Source organism: Coregonus lavaretus (assembly GCF_964263955.1).
Source record: "Coregonus lavaretus genome assembly, chromosome: 7".
Taxonomy (NCBI): Eukaryota; Metazoa; Chordata; class Actinopteri; order Salmoniformes; family Salmonidae; genus Coregonus; species Coregonus lavaretus.
Genome location: NC_139994.1, coordinates 58,119,400 through 58,143,724, shown reverse-complemented (window position 1 = coordinate 58,143,724; position 24,325 = coordinate 58,119,400). Strand labels below are relative to the sequence as shown.

General features: G+C 42.8%; 1 pseudogene across 1 annotated transcript in view; it reads left to right on the top strand.

The window, feature by feature from the left end:
• The window catches only part of LOC311132598 (putative tRNA (uracil-O(2)-)-methyltransferase), a 37,563-nt pseudogene that overhangs the window by 7,576 nt on the left and 5,662 nt on the right, over positions 1-24,325 (top strand). Inside the window, exons 5-8 of the transcript in view lie at positions 1,423-1,494; positions 23,002-23,112; positions 23,572-23,735; positions 23,985-24,019. The product of the transcript in view is annotated as a putative tRNA (uracil-O(2)-)-methyltransferase (transcript). The remainder of the gene's footprint in view (positions 1-1,422; positions 1,495-23,001; positions 23,113-23,571; positions 23,736-23,984; positions 24,020-24,325) is intronic.

Below are 24,325 nucleotides of genomic sequence, written 5' to 3'. Positions count from 1 at the left end.
AACATAGATCTCTATGATTGGTTCAGATTTGGTCCAGACCGGACCAAATCTGAACCAGTCATGGAAGTCTATATTTGGGCCAAATTAAGACCGGTCCAGACGTCTGTGCATGTTGAAATCAAGGCCAGTGCGGACTGACCAAATTTAAACTACTTTTCAACGTCCATGGATGTCCGGTGTCGATTGGTGCTCAGTGGGTGAGGATGTTGGTTACAGTAAATGGAAAGAGAGGGGGCTCATGGGTAGGTGTCCGTAGGAGCCGAGATATGTGATATTAATTGGAGAGAAAAGAGAGAGTGAGAGGGAGGTGTTGTCCAGACTTTTCGCACTCTTGCTTTGACCACCAGAAAGAGGAAGAAAACAGTTATGCCAGTGGAAGGGAGGACAGTAGCAGGTAACCCAACTGTGGTTTCTGACTACTATGATTTCCCATTGTAACCAATTCAGTTGCAGAAACTCTGTTACCGATTCTTCTGAAATTCTGTTGATGAGTTTTAATCACTTAATAATTCATAAACAAAATTGATATCAGTAAAAACACTAACTAATTGATAGGTCTACCTTTACTTGTTACTTCTGTGAACTTTCATTATCCTCCCTCATGAGGGAGAGAAATTAGAAAATATCTTAAAGATAAGTGGATTTTTGTTAATGGAATTTCAAGGCACGAGGCAATGTTTCTTAAAGGCAAAAAATTATGCAAAACGAAATATAAGTGTTGATATTAGTTGGCAGGGGTCTTTACTTCAACATTGTGTGTTGGTGTATTTCTAATACCTTTTAAGACTTTTTCTGGTAGATGTTGTCGAAGACACCTTTTCCATCGTTTTGACAATAAATAAAAGTCTTGGCTTATTCTGATTTTTTGGGATGGAAAATGGTTGAAAAATGCATACATACCGTAATAAATAAAATGGTTTACTCTTAGTTTTCATTTACATTTTAGTCATTTAGCAGACGCTCTTATCCAGAGCGACTTACAGGAGCAATTAGGGTTAAGTGCCTTGCTCAAGGGCACATCGACAGATTTTTCACCTAGTCGGCTCGGGGATTAGAACCAGCGAATTTTCGATTACTGGCACAACACTATTAACCACTAAGCTACCTGTCGCCCCCGAGCCATTTGACACCCTATTTGACATGCTCCTATGAACTTCACATGCTGGTGTTGATGGCTTGGAAGTGACCATAGTGCACTGTATAGGGAATAGGGTGCCATTTGGGACGCAACCTAAATCTGTGCCAATTTCATGCCAGTGTTATATTCAATCAGTGATGTGATTTAACGTCTAATCAAAATGCTGGATAGCCGTAATTGAAATTACACGGGGTAGGTGGATAGTGTGTTAGTGTACCCAACGTTCAGTTCTGCCCGCTGATGAAGTGATTAGGGACTGATCGTCATACCTGCTTGTGTTTCAGCACCCTGGAAAGGGCATCGATGTGAGGAAACGGAAGATCTGGTATATGTACGGCCCCCAAACACATCTAGAGGTGAGGAAGGGCTATATGAAACACTGTTTTAGGTCAGTGGTTTTATTCAGCTTCGATCAGCTAGTGCTAGTTACTTTAGAGGGAGTATATCCTGCGTGAGCCTCATAGTACCTGTAATAGACCCCTAGATCAACTTCATTTTGAGGGCTTTGAGGATATTTTGAATTCCCTTTTTTTATTTCAAAGAAACCAAAACTATTGCACTATTTGAAATATTTGTGAATACCAGATTAATTCAGATGATATGTACAGTAGGTATTATAACGGTAATATATTAACTATTTCGTTCACCTTTTCAAATGAAATAAAATGACAGTCCCATAAAGCCTAAGTCCAAACCCCCATAGATACACATGGAATTGCACGTGGGGTTGCAGGGTTCTGTTGCTAGGCACTGTGCTCTGCTGTGCTTTACATTTCCCCTGCTGCATGCCTTGAATGTTTCATCTGAAGACACGCTGCTCTCTTTCCCTTTACTGTAACCAACATCCTCACCCACTGAGCACCAACCGACACCGGACGTCCATGGACGTTGAAAAGTAGTTCAAATTTGGTCAGTCCGCCCTAGCCTTGATTTCAACATCTACAGATGTCATTTTTTGGTCCGGTTCGGACCAGCCTTGATTTCAATTAGGGCCTAGGGCCTTAATATAACATCAATACAACACCCTATTTCCTACATAGTGCACTGCTTTTGACCAAAGCCAAAATGGGTCCCTGGTCAAATGTAGTGCACTACAAAGGGAATACGGTGCCATTTGGGACGCATCCTGAGAGATTAGGGAGTTGTGGTCCTCTGTAGTTCAGCTGGTAGAGCACGGCGCATGTAACGCCAAGGTAGTGGGTTCGATCCCCGGGACCACCCATACAAAAAATTATAATTATGCACGCATGACTGTAAGTCGCTTAGGATAAAAGCGTCTGCTAAATGGCATATTATTATTATTATTATTGTGCTAAATTAGAGCCTCAAAAAAGAACTTGTTCTCTTAGACATTTCATCTCAGATGTCAGACAGTCAGAGCTGTGAAGTCAATTAAACTCAGTCCAACATGCTGTCATAAGAGAACATTTCGCCACCTCAGTTCCCCAGCGTCATTTCAGATACCAACGAGTTAGGAGAGAGGGAGATATTAGAATTAACCCATTCCCCCAGGCTGCCTTAGATAATCGGTATGCATGGCCAAAAACTCTTTCAGTGTTTGCACAATTATTGTAAGCCAAGATATGAATTCCCAGTGGAGTTCACAGCAGAGCAGCTAGCCAACCTTTAAGTTCCATTTCATGGAGATTAAGGTATTTCTGGATTTGCTTTCCCTTCTCCATGGAGAATTCAATCTGTTTTGACCTTTGGTTCATATAAATGACAATCTCATCTTCTCTCTTTGGCATATGTGAGTGCAGTTCCACCTTATGTTCCCAATTTTTTTTTTTTTTTTTTTTACATCATTATAGTTATATAGACGACAGTTGCGAGGATAGCCCATGTGTCTATTATATCAGACCCAGTTGTCTGGACAGTGGGCACCCCATTGTGACTTCCCTGCTGTGGCAAAGCTTTTACCCTCTTACCAACAAATGACAGTGCAATACTTGTCAATCAATCACCAAGGGCCCTCCACTCTAGATTATCAACTTCAAAACTGTTCTGTTGATTTTGTATAAAAAGGTGTTAAACATGGCCTACTTAGCTTACATAGAGATTGTTGTTACAGTACTGTACCACATTATGCAACATATTCAAGACACTCCACTTTTGTTTTGTTTGCAACTAGGGATAATATGCCAAGGTACGTGTGAACAGTGGGCAGCTGGCAGCAGGTTGGCATTTATTGTCAGGAATCTTACCCTGGAGGCAGCTCTGAAAAGGGGTCACCAGTTGGCATAGCCACAAATTCATAAAATCTGATTTTAAACCTAACCTTAACCACACTGCTAACCCTAACCTTTATGATACAGACAATTCTGACTTTGCATCTGGCCCATTTAGCGGAAATCACTCAGTTCTGCCTCCAGGGCAAGATTCAGGACAAACGTCAACCTGCAGGGGACCGGGGCCTTAATATAACATCAATACAACGTTTACAGCTGCCCTTTAGAGACCATGGCCTACACTGCTAATTGAGATGAATGGGTTAACTGGGGCTATTGACAATGTGGAATTAGTCTGGACCTGGACTGGACTCCTAGACGGTTATAAATTGATTGTCCATAGATACTGTGTTTGTGTACTGCTGTGAGCACAAGGTTGATTACACGTTAGCATTTATTTACTGAATAAGAGGAAACAGAGATACTCTATTATTTTTTTTGCCTCTGTTTTAGCCTGTATACTAAAATAGTGAATACTAAGCAGAACTGCCATCTAAAAATACAATACAAAAATGTCACAATACCTGTACAAATTTAGGCACAAAACCTTTCATCCGACCATACAGTGTTTGATTACAATTAGTAGGCTAGTCGACTAGAAGAATGAATGACGCAGTATGAGATTGTGGAAATGATTGCATCTTATGGTTCTTGTGTTCCTTTCAAACTTGCATGAGGCGATTGTTTAGCTTGTTTAGCTAGGGACTCGACTAGAACATGGTGATGGGATATGATGGTGTCTAGGCTAGAACATGGTGATGGGATATGACTGTGTCTAGACTAGAACATGGTGATGGGATATGATGATGTCTAGACTAGAACATGGTGATGGGATATGACTGTGTCTAGACTAGAACATGGTGATGGGATATGATGGTGTCTAGGCTAGAACATGGTGATGGGATATGATGGTGTCTAGGCTAGAACATGGTGATGGGATATGATGTGTCTAGGCTAGAACATGGTGATGGGTTATGATGGTGTCTAGACTAGAACATGGTGATGTGATATGATGGTGTCTAGGCTAGAACATGGTGATGGGATATGATGGTGTCTAGGCTAGAACATGGTGATGGGATATGATGTGTCTAGGCTAGAACATGGTGATGGGTTATGATGGTGTCTAGACTAGAACATGGTGATGGGATATGATGGTGTCTAGGCTAGAACATGGTGATGGGATATGATGGTGTCTAGACTATAACACAGTGATGGGATATGATGGTGTCTAGGCTATAACATGGGGATGGGATATGATGGTGTCTAGGCTAGAACATGGTGATGGGATATGATGGTGTCTAGGCTAGAACATGGTGATGGGTTATGATGGTGTCTAGACTAGAACATGGTGATGGGATATGATGGTGTCTAGGCTATAACATGGTGATGGGATATGACTGTGTCTAGGCTAGAACATGGTGATGGGATATGACTGTGTCTAGGCTAGAACATGGTGATGGGATATGATGGTGTCTAGGCTATAACATGGGGATGGGATATGATGGTGTCTAGGCTAGAACATGGTAATGGGATATGATGGTGCCTAGACAAGAACATGGTGATGCGTCTAGACTAGAACATGGTGATGGTGTCTAGGCTAGAACATGGTGATGGGATATGATGGTGTCTAGGCTAGAACATAGTGATGGGATATGATGGTGTGTAGGCTAGATCATAGTAATGGGATATGATGGTGTCTAGGCTAGAACATGGTGATGGGATATGGTGGTGTCTAGGCTAGAACATGGTGATGCGTCTAGACTAGAACATGGTGATGGTGTCTAGGCTAGAACATGGTGATGGGATATGATGGTGTCTAGACTAGAACATGGTGATGGGATATGATGGTGTCTAGACTAGAACATGGTGATGGTGTCTAGACTAGAACATGGTGATGGTGTCTAGACTAGAACATGGTGATGGGATATGATGGTGTCTAGGCTAGATCATAGTAATGGGATATGATGGTGTCTAGGCTAGAACATGGTGATGGGATATGGTGGTGTCTAGGCTAGAACATGGTGATGCGTCTAGACTAGAACATGGTGATGGTGTCTAGGCTAGAACATGGTGATGGGATATGATGGTGTCTAGACTAGAACATGGTGATGGGATATGATGGTGTCTAGACTAGAACATGGTGATGGTGTCTAGACTAGAACATAGTGATGGGATATGATGGTGTCTAGGCTAGAACATGGTGATGGGATATGATGGTGTCTAGCCTATAACATGGTGATGGGATATGATGGTGTCTAGGCTAGAACATGGTGATGGGATATGATGGTGTCTAGGCTAGAACATGGTGATGGGATATGACTGTGTCTAGGCTAGAACATGGTGATGGGATATGACTGTGTCTAGGCTAGAACATGGTGATGGGATATGACTGTGTCTAGGCTATAACATGGGGATGGGATATGATGGTGTCTAGGCTAGAACATGGTGATGGGATATGATGGTGCCTAGGCTAGAACATGGTGATGGAATATGACTGTGTCTAGGCTAGAACATGGTGATGGGATATGACTGTGTCTAGGCTAGAACATGGTGATGGGATATGACTGTGTCTATGCTATAACATGGGGATGGGATATGATGGTGTCTAGACTAGAACATGGTGATGGTGTCTAGGCTAGGCTAGAACATGGTGATGGGATATGATGGTGTCTAGGCTATAACATGGGGATGGGATATGATGGTGTCTAGGCTAGAACATGGGGATGGGATATGATGGTGTCTAGGCTAGAACATGGTAATGGGATATGATGGTGCCTAGACAAGAACATGGTGATGCATCTAGACTAGAACATGGTGATGGTGTCTAGGCTAGAACATGGTGATGTGTCTAGACTAGAACATGGTGATGGATATGTTGGTGTCTAGGCTAGAACATAGTAATGGGATATGGTGGTGTCTAGGCTAGAACATGGTGATGCGTCTAGACTAGAACATGGTGATGGTGTCTAGGCTAGAACATGGTGATGGGATATGATGGTGTCTAGACTAGAACATGGTGATGGGATATGATGGTGTCTAGACTAGAACATGGTGATGGTGTCTAGGCTAGGCTAGAACATAGTGATGGGATATGATGGTGTCAAGACTAGAACATGGTGATGGAATATGATGGTGTCTAGGCTAGAACATGGTTATGGGATATGATGGTGTCTAGGCTAGAACATGGTGATGGGATATGATGGTGTCTAGGCTAGAACATGGTGATGGGATATGATGTGTCTAGGCTAGAACATGGTGATGGGATATGATGGTGTCTAGGCTAGAACATGGTGATGGGATATGATGGTGTATAGGCTAGAACATGGTGATGGGATATGATGGTGTCTAGACTAGAACATGGTGATGGGATTTGATGGTGTCTAGACTAGAACATGGGGATGGGATATGATGGTGTCTAGGCTAGAACATGGTGATGGGATATGATGGTGCCTAGGCTAGAACATGGTGATGGAATATGACTGTGTCTAGGCTAGAACATGGTGATGGGATATGACTGTGTCTAGGCTAGAACATGGTGATGGGATATGACTGTGTCTATGCTATAACATGAGGATGGGATATGATGGTGTCTAGACTAGAACATGGTGATGGTGTCTAGGCTAGGCTAGAACATGGTGATGGGATATGATGGTGTCTAGGCTATAACATGGGGATGGGATATGATGGTGTCTAGGCTAGAACATGGGGATGGGATATGATGGTGTCTAGGCTAGAACATGGTAATGGGATATGATGGTGCCTAGACAAGAACATGGTGATGCATCTAGACTAGAACATGGTGATGGTGTCTAGGCTAGAACATGGTGATGGTGTCTAGACTAGAACATGGTGATGGATATGTTGGTGTCTAGGCTAGAACATAGTGATGGGATATGATGGTGTCTAGACTAGAACATGGTGATGGGATATGATGGTGTCTAGGCTAGAACATGGTGATGGGATATGATGGTGTCTAGACTAGAACATAGTGATGGGATATGATGGTGTCAAGACTAGAACATGGTGATGGAATATGATGGTGTCTAGGCTAGAACATGGTGATGGGATATGATGTGTCTAGGCTAGAACATGGTGATGGGATATGATGGTGTCTAGGCTAGAACATGGTGATGACTAGGTGAAAAATCTGTCGATGTGCCCTTGAGCAAGGCACTTAACCCTAATTGCTCCTGTAAGTCGCTCTGGATAAGAGCGTCTGCTAAATGACTAAAAATGTAAAAAATTTAAAATGTGATGGGATATGATGGTGTATAGGCTAGAACATGGTGATGGGATATGATGGTGTCTAGACTAGAACATGGTGATGGGATTTGATGGTGTCTAGACTAGAACATGGTGATGGGATATGATGGTGTCTAGGCTAGAACATGGTGATGGGATATGATGGTGTCTAGGCTAGAACATGGTGATGGGATATGATGGTGTCTAGACTAGAACATGGTGATGGGATATGATGGTGTCTAGGCTAGAACATGGTGATGGGATATGATGGTATCTAGCCTATAACATGGTGATGGGATATGATGGTGTCTAGGCTATAACATGGTGATGGGATATGATGGTGTCTAGACAAGAACATGGTGATGCGTCTAGACTAGAACATGGTGATGGTGTCTAGGCTAGAACATGGTGATGGGATATGATGGTGTCTAGACTAGAACGTGGTGATGGGATATTGTGGTGCCTAGACTAGAACATGGTGATCGTGTCTAGGCTATAACATGGTGATGGGATATGATGGTGTCTAGACTAGAACATAGTGATGGGATATGATGGTGTCAAGACTAGAACATGGTGATGGGATATGATGGTGTCTAGGCTAGAACATGGTGATGGGATATGATGGTATCTAGCCTATAACATGGTGATGGGATATGATGGTGTCTAGGCTATAACATGGTGATGGGATATGATGGTGTCTAGACAAGAACATGGAGATGCGTCTAGACTAGAACATGGTGATGGTGTCTAGGCTAGAACATGGTGATGGGATATTATGGTGTCTAGACTAGAACGTGGTGATGGGATATTGTGGTGCCTAGACTAGAACATGGTGATGGTGTCTAGGCTATAACATGGTGATGGGATATGATGGTGTCTAGACTAGAACATATTGATGGGATATGATGGTTACAAGACTAGAACATGGTGATGGGATATGATGGTGTCAAGGCTAGAACATGGTGATGGGATATGATGGTGTCTAGGCTAGAACATGGTTATGGGATATGATGGTGTCTAGACTTGAACATGGTTATGGGATAGTCAAGAGCCCATCACCACTATGGGATAGTCAAGACCCCATCACATGATGGTGTCTAGGCTAGAACATGGTTATGGGATATGATGGTGTCAAGACTAGAACATGGTATTGGGATATGATGGTGTCCTCTGTAGCTCAGCTGGTAGAGCACGGCGCTTGTAACGCCAAGGTAGTGGGTTCGATCCCCGGGACCACCCATACACAAAAATGTATGCACGCATGACTGTAAGTCGCTTTGGATAAAAGCGTCTGCTAAATGGCATATTATTATATTATTATTATATGATGGTGTCTAGACTAGAACATGGTGATGGGATATGATGGTGTCTAGGCTATAACATGGTGATGGGATATGATGGTGTCTAGACTAGAACATGGTGATGGGATATGATGGTGTCTAGACTAGAACATGGTGATGGGATATTGTGGTGTCTAGACTAGAACATGGTGATGGGATACGATGGTGTCTAGACTATAACATGGTGATGGGATATGATGGTGTCTAGACTAAAACATGGTGATGGGATATTGTGGTGTCTAGACTAGAACATGGTGATGGGATATGATGGTGTCTAGACTAGAACATGGTGATGGAATATGATGGTGTCTAGACTAGAACATGGTATTGGGATATGATGGTGTCTAGACTAGAACATGGTGATGGGATATGATGGTGTCTAGGCTAGAACATGGTGATGGGATATGATGGTGTCTAGGCTAGAACATGGTGATGGGATATGATGGTGTCTAGACTAGAATATAGTGATGGGATATGATGGTGTCTAGGCTAGAACATGGTGATGGGATATGATGGTGTCTAGGCTAGAACATGGTGATGGGATATGATGGTGTCTACACTAGAACATGGTGATGGGATATGATGGTGTCTAGGCTATAACATGGTGATGGGATATGATGGTGTCTAGGCTAGAACATGGTGATGGGATATGATGGTGTCTAGACTAGAACATGGTGATGGGATATTGTGGTGTCTAGACTAGAACATGGTGATGGGATATGATGGTGTCTAGACTAGAACATGGTGATGGGATATGATGGTGTCTAGACTAGAACATGGTGATGGGATATGATGGTGTCTAGGCTAGAACATGGTGATGGAATATGATGGTGTCTAGACTAGAACATGGTATTGGGATATGATGGTGTCTAGACTAGAACATGGTGATGGGATATGATGGTGTCTAGGCTAGAACATGGTGATGGGATATGACTGTGTCTAGGCTAGAACATGGTGATGGGATATGATGTGTCTAGGCTAGAACATGGTGATGGGTTATGATGGTGTCTAGGCTAGAACATGGTGATGGGATATGATGGTGTATAGGCTATAACATGGTGATGGGATATGATGGTGTCTAAGCTATAACATGGTGATGGGATATGATGGTGTCAAGACTAGAACATGGTGATGGGATATTGTGGTGTCTAGACTAGAACATGGTGATGCGATATGATGGTGTCTTGACTAGAACATGGTGATGTGATATGATGGTGTCTAGGCTAGAACATGGTGATGGGATATGATGGTGTCTAGGCTAGAACATGGTGATGGGATATGGTGGTGTCTACACTAGAACATGGTGATGGGATATGATGGTGTCTAGGCTATAACATGGTGATGGGATATGATGGTGTCTAGGCTAGAACATGGTGATGGGATATGATGGTGTCTAGACTAGAACATGGTGATGGGATATGATGGTGTCTAGGCTATAACATGGTGATGGGATATGATGGTGTCAAGACTAGAACATGGTGATGGGATATGATGGTGTCAAGACTATAACATGGTATTGGGATATGATGGTGTCTAGGCTAGAACATGGTTATGGGATATGATGGTGTCAAGACTAGAACATGGTATTGGGATATGATGGTGTCTAGGCTAGAACATTGTGATGGGATATGATGGTGTCAAGACTAGAACATGGTGATGGGATACGATGGTGTCCAGACTAGAACATGGTGATGGGATATGATGGTGTCAAGACTAGAACATGGTATTGGGATATGATGGTGTCTAGGCTAGAACATGGTTATGGGATATGATGGTGTCAAGACTAGAACATGGTGATGGGATATGATGGTGTCTAGACTAGAACATGGTGATGGGATATGATGGTGTCTAGACTAGAACATGGTGATGGGATACGATGGTGTCTAGACTAGAACATGGTGATGGGATATGATGGTGTCTAGGCTAGAACATGGTGATGGGATATGATGGTGTCAAGACTAGAACATGGTGATGGGATATGATGGTGTCAAGACTAGAACATGGTATTGGGATATGATGGTGTCTAGGCTAGAACATGGTTATGGGATATGATGGTGTCAAGACTAGAACATGGTATTGGGATATGATGGTGTCTAGGCTAGAACATGGTGATGGGATATGATGGTGTCAAGACTAGATCATGGTATTGGGATATGATGGTGTCTAGACTAGAACATGGTGATGGGATATGATGGTGTCTAGGCTAGAACATGGTGATGGGATATGATGGTGTCAAGACTAGAACATGGTATTGGGATATGATGGTGTCTAGGCTAGAACATGGTTATGGGATATGATGGTGTCAAGACTAGAACATGGTATTGGGATATGATGGTGTCTAGGCTAGAACATGGTGATGGGATATGATGGTGTCAAGACTAGAACATGGTGATGGGATATGATGGTGTCAAGACTAGAACATGGTATTGGGATATGATGGTGTCAAGACTAGAACATGGTGATGGGATATGATGGTGTCAAGACTAGAACATGGTATTGGGATATGATGGTGTCTAGGCTAGAACATGGTTATGGGATATGATGGTGTCAAGACTAGAACATGGTGATGGGATATGATGGTGTCTAGACTAGAACATGGTGATGGGATATGATGGTGTCTAGACTAGAACATGGTGATGGGATACGATGGTGTCTAGACTAGAACATGGTGATGGGATATGATGGTGTCTAGGCTAGAACATGGTGATGGGATATGATGGTGTCAAGACTAGAACATGGTGATGGGATATGATGGTGTCAAGACTAGAACATGGTATTGGGATATGATGGTGTCTAGGCTAGAACATGGTTATGGGATATGATGGTGTCAAGACTAGAACATGGTATTGGGATATGATGGTGTCTAGGCTAGAACATGGTGATGGGATATTATGGTGTCAAGACTATAACATGGTATTGGGATATGATGGTGTCTAGACTAGAACATGGTGATGGGATATGATGGTGTCTAGGCTAGAACATGGTGATGGGATATGATGGTGTCAAGACTAGAACATGGTATTGGGATATGATGGTGTCTAGGCTAGAACATGGTTATGGGATATGATGGTGTCAAGACTAGAACATGGTATTGGGATATGATGGTGTCTAGGCTAGAACATGGTGATGGGATATGATGGTGTCTAGACTAGAACATGGTGATGGGATATGATGGTGTCTAGGCTATAACATGGTGATGGGATATTTAGGTGTCTAGACTAGAACATGGTGATGGGATATGATGGTGTCTAGGCTAGAACATGGTGATGGGATATGATGGTGTCTAGACTAGAACATGGTGATGGGATATGATGGTGTCTAGGCTAGAACATGGTGATGGGATATGATGGTGTCTAGGCTATAACATGGTGATGGGATATGATGGTGTCTAGGCTATAACATGGTGATGGGATATTATGGTGTCTAGACTAGAACATGGTGATGGGATATGATGGTGTCTTGACTAGAACATGGTGATGTGATATGATGGTGTCTAGGCTAGAACATGGTGATGGGATATGATGGTGTCTAGGCTAGAACATGGTGATGGGATATGGTGGTGTCTACACTAGAACATGGTGATGGGATATGATGGTGTCTAGGCTATAACATGGTGATGGGATATGATGGTGTCTAGGCTAGAACATGGTGATGGGATATGATGGTGTCTAGACTAGAACATGGTGATGGGATATGATGGTGTCTAGGCTATAACATGGTGATGGGATATGATGGTGTCAAGACTAGAACATGGTGATGGGATATGATGGTGTCAAGACTATAACATGGTATTGGGATATGATGGTGTCTAGGCTAGAACATGGTTATGGGATATGATGGTGTCAAGACTAGAACATGGTATTGGGATATGATGGTGTCTAGGCTAGAACATTGTGATGGGATATGATGGTGTCAAGACTAGAACATGGTGATGGGATACGATGGTGTCCAGACTAGAACATGGTGATGGGATATGATGGTGTCAAGACTAGAACATGGTATTGGGATATGATGGTGTCTAGGCTAGAACATGGTTATGGGATATGATGGTGTCAAGACTAGAACATGGTGATGGGATATGATGGTGTCTAGACTAGAACATGGTGATGGGATATGATGGTGTCTAGACTAGAACATGGTGATGGGATACGATGGTGTCTAGACTAGAACATGGTGATGGGATATGATGGTGTCTAGGCTAGAACATGGTGATGGGATATGATGGTGTCAAGACTAGAACATGGTGATGGGATATGATGGTGTCAAGACTAGAACATGGTATTGGGATATGATGGTGTCTAGGCTAGAACATGGTTATGGGATATGATGGTGTCAAGACTAGAACATGGTATTGGGATATGATGGTGTCTAGGCTAGAACATGGTGATGGGATATGATGGTGTCAAGACTAGAACATGGTATTGGGATATGATGGTGTCTAGACTAGAACATGGTGATGGGATATGATGGTGTCTAGGCTAGAACATGGTGATGGGATATGATGGTGTCAAGACTAGAACATGGTATTGGGATATGATGGTGTCTAGGCTAGAACATGGTTATGGGATATGATGGTGTCAAGACTAGAACATGGTATTGGGATATGATGGTGTCTAGGCTAGAACATGGTGATGGGATATGATGGTGTCAAGACTAGAACATGGTGATGGGATATGATGGTGTCAAGACTAGAACATGGTATTGGGATATGATGGTGTCAAGACTAGAACATGGTGATGGGATATGATGGTGTCAAGACTAGAACATGGTATTGGGATATGATGGTGTCTAGGCTAGAACATGGTTATGGGATATGATGGTGTCAAGACTAGAACATGGTGATGGGATATGATGGTGTCTAGACTAGAACATGGTGATGGGATATGATGGTGTCTAGACTAGAACATGGTGATGGGATACGATGGTGTCTAGACTAGAACATGGTGATGGGATATGATGGTGTCTAGGCTAGAACATGGTGATGGGATATGATGGTGTCAAGACTAGAACATGGTGATGGGATATGATGGTGTCAAGACTAGAACATGGTATTGGGATATGATGGTGTCTAGGCTAGAACATGGTTATGGGATATGATGGTGTCAAGACTAGAACATGGTATTGGGATATGATGGTGTCTAGGCTAGAACATGGTGATGGGATATTATGGTGTCAAGACTATAACATGGTATTGGGATATGATGGTGTCTAGACTAGAACATGGTGATGGGATATGATGGTGTCTAGGCTAGAACATGGTGATGGGATATGATGGTGTCAAGACTAGAACATGGTATTGGGATATGATGGTGTCTAGGCTAGAACATGGTTATGGGATATGATGGTGTCAAGACTAGAACATGGTATTGGGATATGATGGTGTCTAGGCTAGAACATGGTGATGGGATATGATGGTGTCTAGACTAGAACATGGTGATGGGATATGATGGTGTCTAGGCTATAACATGGTGATGGGATATTTAGGTGTCTAGACTAGAACATGGTGATGGGATATGATGGTGTCTAGGCTAGAACATGGTGATTGGATATGATGGTGTCTAGACTAGAACATGGTGATGGGATATGATGGTGTCTAGGCTAGAACATGGTGATGGGATATGATGGTGTCTAGGCTATAACATGGTGATGGGATATGATGGTGTCTAGGCTATAACATGGTGATGGGATATTATGGTGTCTAGACTAGAACATGGTGATGGGATATGATGGTGTCTTGACTAGAACATGGTGATGTGATATGATGGTGTCTAGGCTAGAACATGGTGATGGGATATGATGGTGTCTAGGCTAGAACATGGTGATGGGATATGATGGTGTCTAGACTATAACACAGTGATGGGATATGATGGTGTCTAGGCTATAACATGGTGATGGGATATGATGGTGTCTAGACTAGAACATGGTGATGGGATATGATGGTGTCTAGACTAGAACATGGTGATGGGATACGATGGTGTCTAGACTAGAACATGGTGATGGGATATGATGGTGTCTAGGCTAGAACATGGTGATGGGGTATGATGGTGTCAAGACTAGAACATGGTATTGGGATATGATGGTGTCTAGGCTAGAACATGGTGATGGGATATGATGGTGTCTAGACCAGAACGTGGTGATGGGATATGATGGTGTCTAGGCTATAACATGGTGATGGGATATGACGGTGTCTAGACTAGAACATGGTGATGGGATACGATGGTGTCTAGGCTAGAACATGGTGATGGGATATGATGATGTCTAGACTAGAACATGGTGATGGGATATGATGGTGTCTAGACTAGAACATGGTGATGGGATATGATGGTGTCAAGACTAGAACATGGTATTGGGATATGATGGTGTCTAGGCTAGAACATGGTTATGGGATATGATGGTGTCAAGACTAGAACATGGTGATGGGATATGATGGTGTCTAGACTAGAACATGGTGATGGGATATGATGGTGTCAAGACTAGAACATGGTGATGGGATACGATGGTGTCCAGACTAGAACATGGTGATGGGATATGATGGTGTCAAGACTAGAACATGGTATTGGGATATGATGGTGTCTAGGCTAGAACATGGTTATGGGATATGATGGTGTCAAGACTAGAACATGGTGATGGGATATGATGGTGTCTAGACTAGAACATGGTGATGGGATATGATGGTGTCTAGACTAGAACATGGTGATGGGATACGATGGTGTCTAGACTAGAACATGGTGATGGGATATGATGGTGTCTAGGCTAGAACATGGTGATGGGATATGATGGTGTCAAGACTAGAACATGGTGATGGGATATGATGGTGTCAAGACTAGAACATGGTATTGGGATATGATGGTGTCTAGGCTAGAACATGGTTATGGGATATGATGGTGTCAAGACTAGAACATGGTATTGGGATATGATGGTGTCTAGGCTAGAACATGGTGATGGGATATGATGGTGTCAAGACTAGAACATGGTATTGGGATATGATGGTGTCTAGACTAGAACATGGTGATGGGATATGATGGTGTCTAGGCTAGAACATGGTGATGGGATATGATGGTGTCAAGACTAGAACATGGTATTGGGATATGATGGTGTCTAGGCTAGAACATGGTTATGGGATATGATGGTGTCAAGACTAGAACATGGTATTGGGATATGATGGTGTCTAGGCTAGAACATGGTGATGGGATATGATGGTGTCAAGACTAGAACATGGTGATGGGATATGATGGTGTCAAGACTAGAACATGGTATTGGGATATGATGGTGTCAAGACTAGAACATGGTGATGGGATATGATGGTGTCAAGACTAGAACATGGTATTGGGATATGATGGTGTCTAGGCTAGAACATGGTTATGGGATATGATGGTGTCAAGACTAGAACATGGTGATGGGATATGATGGTGTCTAGACTAGAACATGGTGATGGGATATGATGGTGTCTAGACTAGAACATGGTGATGGGATACGATGGTGTCTAGACTAGAACATGGTGATGGGATATGATGGTGTCTAGGCTAGAACATGGTGATGGGATATGATGGTGTCAAGACTAGAACATGGTGATGGGATATGATGGTGTCAAGACTAGAACATGGTATTGGGATATGATGGTGTCTAGGCTAGAACATGGTTATGGGATATGATGGTGTCAAGACTAGAACATGGTATTGGGATATGATGGTGTCTAGACTAGAACATGGTGATGGGATATGATGGTGTCTAGGCTAGAACATGGTGATGGGATATGATGGTGTCAAGACTAGAACATGGTATTGGGATATGATGGTGTCTAGGCTAGAACATGGTTATGGGATATGATGGTGTCAAGACTAGAACATGGTATTGGGATATGATGGTGTCTAGGCTAGAACATGGTGATGGGATATGATGGTGTCTAGACTAGAACATGGTGATGGGATATGATGGTGTCTAGGCTATAACATGGTGATGGGATATTTAGGTGTCTAGACTAGAACATGGTGATGGGATATGATGGTGTCTAGGCTAGAACATGGTGATTGGATATGATGGTGTCTAGACTAGAACATGGTGATGGGATATGATGGTGTCTAGGCTAGAACATGGTGATGGGATATGATGGTGTCTAGGCTATAACATGGTGATGGGATATGATGGTGTCTAGGCTATAACATGGTGATGGGATATTATGGTGTCTAGACTAGAACATGGTGATGGGATATGATGGTGTCTTGACTAGAACATGGTGATGTGATATGATGGTGTCTAGGCTAGAACATGGTGATGGGATATGATGGTGTCTAGGCTAGAACATGGTGATGGGATATGATGGTGTCTAGACTATAACACAGTGATGGGATATGATGGTGTCTAGGCTATAACATGGTGATGGGATATGATGGTGTCTAGACTAGAACATGGTGATGGGATATGATGGTGTCTAGACTAGAACATGGTGATGGGATACGATGGTGTCTAGACTAGAACATGGTGATGGGATATGATGGTGTCTAGGCTAGAACATGGTGATGGGGTATGATGGTGTCAAGACTAGAACATGGTATTGGGATATGATGGTGTCTAGGCTAGAACATGGTGATGGGATATGATGGTGTCTAGACCAGAACGTGGTGATGGGATATGATGGTGTCTAGGCTATAACATGGTGATGGGATATGACGGTGTCTAGACTAGAACATGGTGATGGGATACGATGGTGTCTAGGCTAGAACATGGTGATGGGATATGATGATGTCTAGACTAGAACATGGTGATGGGATATGATGGTGTCTAGACTAGAACATGGTGATGGGATATGATGGTGTCAAGACTAGAACATGGTATTGGGATATGATGGTGTCTAGGCTAGAACATGGTTATGGGATATGATGGTGTCAAGACTAGAACATGGTGATGGGATATGATGGTGTCTAGACTAGAACATGGTGATGGGATATGATGGTGTCTAGACTAGAACATGGTGATGGGATACGATGGTGTCTAGACTAGAACATGGTGATGGGATATGATGGTGTCTAGGCTAGAACATGGTGATGGGATATGATGGTGTCAAGACTAGAACATGGTGATGGGATATGATGGTGTCAAGACTAGAACATGGTATTGGGATATGATGGTGTCTAGGCTAGAACATGGTTATGGGATATGATGGTGTCAAGACTAGAACATGGTATTGGGATATGATGGTGTCTAGGCTAGAACATGGTGATGGGATATTATGGTGTCAAGACTATAACATGGTATTGGGATATGATGGTGTCTAGACTAGAACATGGTGATGGGATATGATGGTGTCAAGACTAGAACATGGTGATGGGATATGATGGTGTCAAGACTAGAACATGGTATTGGGATATGATGGTGTCTAGGCTAGAACATGGTTATGGGATATGATGGTGTCAAGACTAGAACATGGTATTGGGATATGATGGTGTCTAGGCTAGAACATGGTGATGGGATATTATGGTGTCAAGACTATAACATGGTATTGGGATATGATGGTGTCTAGACTAGAACATGGTGATGGGATATGATGGTGTCTAGGCTAGAACATGGTGATGGGATATGATGGTGTCAAGACTAGAACATGGTATTGGGATATGATGGTGTCTAGGCTAGAACATGGTTATGGGATATGATGGTGTCAAGACTAGAACATGGTATTGGGATATGATGGTGTCTAGGCTAGAACATGGTGATGGGATATGATGGTGTCTAGACTAGAACATGGTGATGGGATATGATGGTGTCTAGGCTATAACATGGTGATGGGATATTTAGGTGTCTAGACTAGAACATGGTGATGGGATATGATGGTGTCTAGGCTAGAACATGGTGATGGGATATGATGGTGTCTAGACTAGAACATGGTGATGGGATATGATGGTGTCTAGGCTAGAACATGGTGATGGGATATGATGGTGTCTAGGCTATAACATGGTGATGGGATATGATGGTGTCTAGGCTATAACATGGTGATGGGATATTATGGTGTCTAGACTAGAACATGGTGATGGGATATGATGGTGTCTTGACTAGAACATGGTGATGTGATATGATGGTGTCTAGGCTAGAACATGGTGATGGGATATGGTGGTGTCTACACTAGAACATGGTGATGGGATATGATGGTGTCTAGGCTATAACATGGTGATGGGATATGATGGTGTCTAGGCTAGAACATGGTGATGGGATATGATGGTGTCTAGACTAGAACATGGTGATGGGATATGATGGTGTCTAGGCTATAACATGGTGATGGGATATGATGGTGTCAAGACTAGAACATGGTGATGGGATATGATGGTGTCAAGACTATAACATGGTATTGGGATATGATGGTGTCTAGGCTAGAACATGGTTATGGGATATGATGGTGTCAAGACTAGAACATGGTATTGGGATATGATGGTGTCTAGGCTAGAACATTGTGATGGGATATGATGGTGTCAAGACTAGAACATGGTGATGGGATACGATGGTGTCCAGACTAGAACATGGTGATGGGATATGATGGTGTCAAGACTAGAACATGGTGGTGGGATATGATGGTGTCAAGACTATAACATGGTATTGGGATATGATGGTGTCTAGGCTAGAACATGGTTATGGGATATGATGGTGTCAAGACTAGAACATGGTATTGGGATATGATGGTGTCTAGGCTAGAACATGGTGATGGGATATGATGGTGTCAAGACTAGAACATGGTGATGGGATATGATGGTGTCAAGACTAGAACATGGTATTGGGATATGATGGTGTCTAGGCTAGAACATGGTTATGGGATATGATGGTGTCAAGACTAGAACATGGTATTGGGATATGATGGTGTCTAGGCTAGAACATGGTGATGGGATATGATGGTGTCAAGACTAGAACATGGTATTGGGATATGATGGTGTCTAGACTAGAACATGGTGATGGGATATGATGGTGTCTAGGCTAGAACATGGTGATGGGATATGATGGTGTCAAGACTAGAACATGGTATTGGGATATGATGGTGTCTAGGCTAGAACATGGTTATGGGATATGATGGTGTCAAGACTAGAACATGGTATTGGGATATGATGGTGTCTAGGCTAGAACATGGTGATGGGATATGATGGTGTCAAGACTAGAACATGGTGATGGGATATGATGGTGTCAAGACTAGAACATGGTATTGGGATATGATGGTGTCAAGACTAGAACAGGGTGATGGGATATGATGGTGTCAAGACTAGAACATGGTATTGGGATATGATGGTGTCTAGGCTAGAACATGGTTATGGGATATGATGGTGTCAAGACTAGAACATGGTGATGGGATATGATGGTGTCTAGACTAGAACATGGTGATGGGATATGATGGTGTCTAGACTAGAACATGGTGATGGGATACGATGGTGTCTAGACTAGAACATGGTGATGGGATATGATGGTGTCTAGGCTAGAACATGGTGATGGGATATGATGGTGTCAAGACTAGAACATGGTGATGGGATATGATGGTGTCAAGACTAGAACATGGTATTGGGATATGATGGTGTCTAGGCTAGAACATGGTTATGGGATATGATGGTGTCAAGACTAGAACATGGTATTGGGATATGATGGTGTCTAGGCTAGAACATGGTGATGGGATATTATGGTGTCAAGACTATAACATGGTATTGGGATATGATGGTGTCTAGACTAGAACATGGTGATGGGATATGATGGTGTCTAGGCTAGAACATGGTGATGGGATATGATGGTGTCAAGACTAGAACATGGTATTGGGATATGATGGTGTCTAGGCTAGAACATGGTTATGGGATATGATGGTGTCAAGACTAGAACATGGTATTGGGATATGATGGTGTCTAGGCTAGAACATGGTGATGGGATATGATGGTGTCTAGACTAGAACATGGTGATGGGATATGATGGTGTCTAGGCTATAACATGGTGATGGGATATTTAGGTGTCTAGACTAGAACATGGTGATGGGATATGATGGTGTCTAGGCTAGAACATGGTGATGGGATATGATGGTGTCTAGACTAGAACATGGTGATGGGATATGATGGTGTCTAGGCTAGAACATGGTGATGGGATATGATGGTGTCTAGGCTATAACATGGTGATGGGATATGATGGTGTCTAGGCTATAACATGGTGATGGGATATTATGGTGTCTAGACTAGAACATGGTGATGGGATATGATGGTGTCTTGACTAGAACATGGTGATGTGATATGATGGTGTCTAGGCTAGAACATGGTGATGGGATATGATGGTGTCTAGGCTAGAACATGGTGATGGGATATGATGGTGTCTAGACTATAACACAGTGATGGGATATGATGGTGTCTAGGCTATAACATGGTGATGGGATATGATGGTGTCTAGACTAGAACATGGTGATGGGATATGATGGTGTCTAGACTAGAACATGGTGATGGGATACGATGGTGTCTAGACTAGAACATGGTGATGGGATATGATGGTGTCTAGGCTAGAACATGGTGATGGGGTATGATGGTGTCAAGACTAGAACATGGTATTGGGATATGATAGTGTCTAGGCTAGAACATGGTGATGGGATATGATGGTGTCTAGACCAGAACGTGGTGATGGGATATGATGGTGTCTAGGCTATAACATGGTGATGGGATATGACGGTGTCTAGACTAGAACATGGTGATGGGATACGATGGTGTCTAGGCTAGAACATGGTGATGGGATATGATGATGTCTAGACTAGAACATGGTGATGGGATATGATGGTGTCTAGACTAGAACATGGTGATGGGATAGGGGTAAACAGAAGATAGACATATTTGGTAAAATACCAAATAAGCAAAGAGAAACTACAGTCCATCATTACTTCATTCCATAAAATGTCAAGAACGTTTAAAGTTTCTTCAAGTTCCGTCGCAATAACCATCAAGCGCTATGATGAAATTGGCTCTCATGAGTACCGCCACAGGAAAGGAAAACCCAGAGTTACCTCTGCTGCAGAGGATAAGTTCATTAGAGTTAACTGCATCTCAGATTGCAGCCCAAATAAATGCATCAAAGAGTTCAAGTAACAGACACATCTCAACATCAACTGTTCAGAGGAGACTGCGTGAATCAGGGCTTCATTGTTGAATTGCTGCAAAGAAACCATTACCAAAGTACACAAATAAGAAGAAGAAGAGACTTGCTTGGGCCAAGAAACACGAGCAATGGACGTTAGACCGGTGGAAATTTGTCCTTTGGTCTGATGAGTCCAAATTTGAGATTTTTACTGTGTAAGAGCTATTTAACCAAGAAGGAGAGTGATGGAGTGCTGCATCAGATGACCTGGCCTCCACAATCTCAACCCAATTGAGATGGTTTGGGATGAGTTGGACCACAGAGTGAAGGAAAAGCAGCCAACAAGTGCTCAGCATATGTGGGAACTCCTTCAAGACTGTTGGAAAAGCATTCCAGGTGAAGCTGGTTGAGAGAATACCAAGAGTGTACAAAGCTGTCATCAAGGCAAAGGGTGGCTACTTTGAAGAATCTCAAATATAAAATATATTTTGATTTGTTTAACACTTTTTTGGTTACTACATGATTCCATATGTGTTATTTAATAGTTTTGATGTCTTCTCTATTATTCTGCAATGTAGAAAATAGTAAAAATAAAGAAAAACACTGGAATGAGTAGGTGTGTCCAAACTTTTGACTGGTACTGTACATATATTGAATTTGTAACCTCATCTGACTCAGTATTTCAGATCACCCTTCCTTATACCCACCCAGGCACAAAATGAGCTGGGATAACAATATCAAGATGTTATCCTCCTTCAATATTAAAAGTTGGCAACAGAGTTGTTCTTTCGCGACAGAGAGCGGCTGGGGGGTGTCACAAGTCATTTGTAATTTTAAAAATGAATGATTCAAAAATCGAATTACAGTCGGCGATGCGTCTCTCTGATCTAAAGAAGTCTCCTGTGCTTTTGGGGGTGTGTGTGTGTGTGTGTGTGTGTGTGTGTGTGTGTTTGGGGGGGGGGGGGGGGGGGGGGGGGGGGGGGTTCTATTCCAGGAAACGGCAATCACTCCCAGTGATGGATTCTTATTCCCAGGCACAGACTGAATGATTGGAAACCACTCCGACGAGCTCACGCCGTGGATCCCCGTTATAGCGGCCAGGCAAGTCATCAGCAGACACAATTTGGTTTAGCTGCCTCAAGTGGCAGCTGATCTATTGAATTTGAAATAATATTATTTTCATGAGTTGGGTTGGTTTGGGGAGAGGGAGAATGGAGGTGTGTTGATGTGTGAAGGGATGTTTGAAGCGGCGGCCACCTGATGGCGATGTTGAGCTTGGCTCTTGAAGTTAGTCTCTTGCTCTGGTTTGAATGCTGCAACAATACTTAATGATGCCTCACAGCTCCATAGGCTTTAAATTGTCCTCGTTTCTTTTACACCCAACTTTGAGTCAGTTGTACTTAAATCAGTTGTTCCTACAGTACATGCTCACCTCTATGATGCCTGCTACCTCTGCTTGGCCAGGGTTCTCCTCGAAAAGAGCTTTCCTTTTTAATAAGACTCAACCAGAGAAATAAAGGATGGTTTTGATGTGTAATTTCTGTCACTTTCCTCCCACATTAAGTCATCCTCCTGCCGGTACTTTGTCCTGCCCTGCTGTTTCTTTGACTTCTATGGGAAGTACCAGCGGAGACAGTTTCAGAAGTACCAGACTTCATCTCTGAGATCAGCACAGCCTGTGGGTTCAACACAGAGGACGACTGCCTGAGAATCCACTCCACAAAGCGGGTATGCTAATGCTAACAACGACACTTGAACACACGGTCCCGTGTGGCTCAGTTGGTAGAGCATGATGCTTGCAACGCCAGGGTTGTGGGTTCGATTCTCAAGGGGAAAAAGTATGAAAATGTATGCACTCACTACTGTAAGTTGCTCTGGATAAGAGCGTCTGCTAAATTACAAATAAATAAAAACAACACACAGTACAGGTTAACATAAGCCACTCACATTGTTTTAATTTAACCCCTTACTCTACAGGTGTGTCTGGTGGGAAAGTCAAGGATCTACCAGCTGTCAATCAAATCACAGAGTAATCTCTCCTTCAAAACATGAGCTGTAATTGAGGTCATATTAGGTTTAGGAATAAAGAGCAAAAACTACATATCTGCTCTGTGGTTCATTACTATAATGGAGTGCATTGGGTTTATGTACACTGCACCACATGGTGTATAGTTGACCCAGTGGAATTCAGGATGATGGGGTGTGTGCAGCAACGTTAAGGTCATGATAGGTCCCTTATGTCTTTAACGTCAACCCCTACCTCAGCCTGTATGTCTCCATGTCTATCTCTCTCTCTCTCTCAGGAATAGGAAGGCCCC